Source organism: Oryzias melastigma, linkage group LG18, assembly GCF_002922805.2.
Source record: "Oryzias melastigma strain HK-1 linkage group LG18, ASM292280v2, whole genome shotgun sequence".
Classification (NCBI taxonomy): Eukaryota; Metazoa; Chordata; class Actinopteri; order Beloniformes; family Adrianichthyidae; genus Oryzias; species Oryzias melastigma.
The window spans coordinates 19,295,921-19,296,125 of NC_050529.1; the positions used below are offsets into that span (position 1 = coordinate 19,295,921).

Consider the following 205-nt stretch of genomic DNA (forward strand, 5'->3'; position numbering starts at 1 on the left):
TAGTTTCCACAGAACCATTTCACTTCTCACTTATAGTATCCCTTCTTGTTATGTCACCCACAAAGTTTCACTCAGATCTGATGTGGTAGTTCGTAGTACTGCCCTGTTGAAATTGTTTACTTAAGCGAAAAAAAACTACAAATTTAAAATACTTATAAAATGAAAACTCCTAGTTTCCACAGAGTCATTTCACTTCTCACTTATA

The 205-nt window shown here is 33.7% G+C and overlaps 1 protein-coding gene across 2 annotated transcripts in view; it reads right to left on the reverse strand.

Annotated features, from left to right (window-relative positions):
- The window catches only part of clcn5a (chloride channel, voltage-sensitive 5a), a 27,032-nt gene that overhangs the window by 20,712 nt on the left and 6,115 nt on the right, over nucleotides 1-205 (reverse strand). The gene's annotated exons all lie outside the window — the stretch shown is intronic.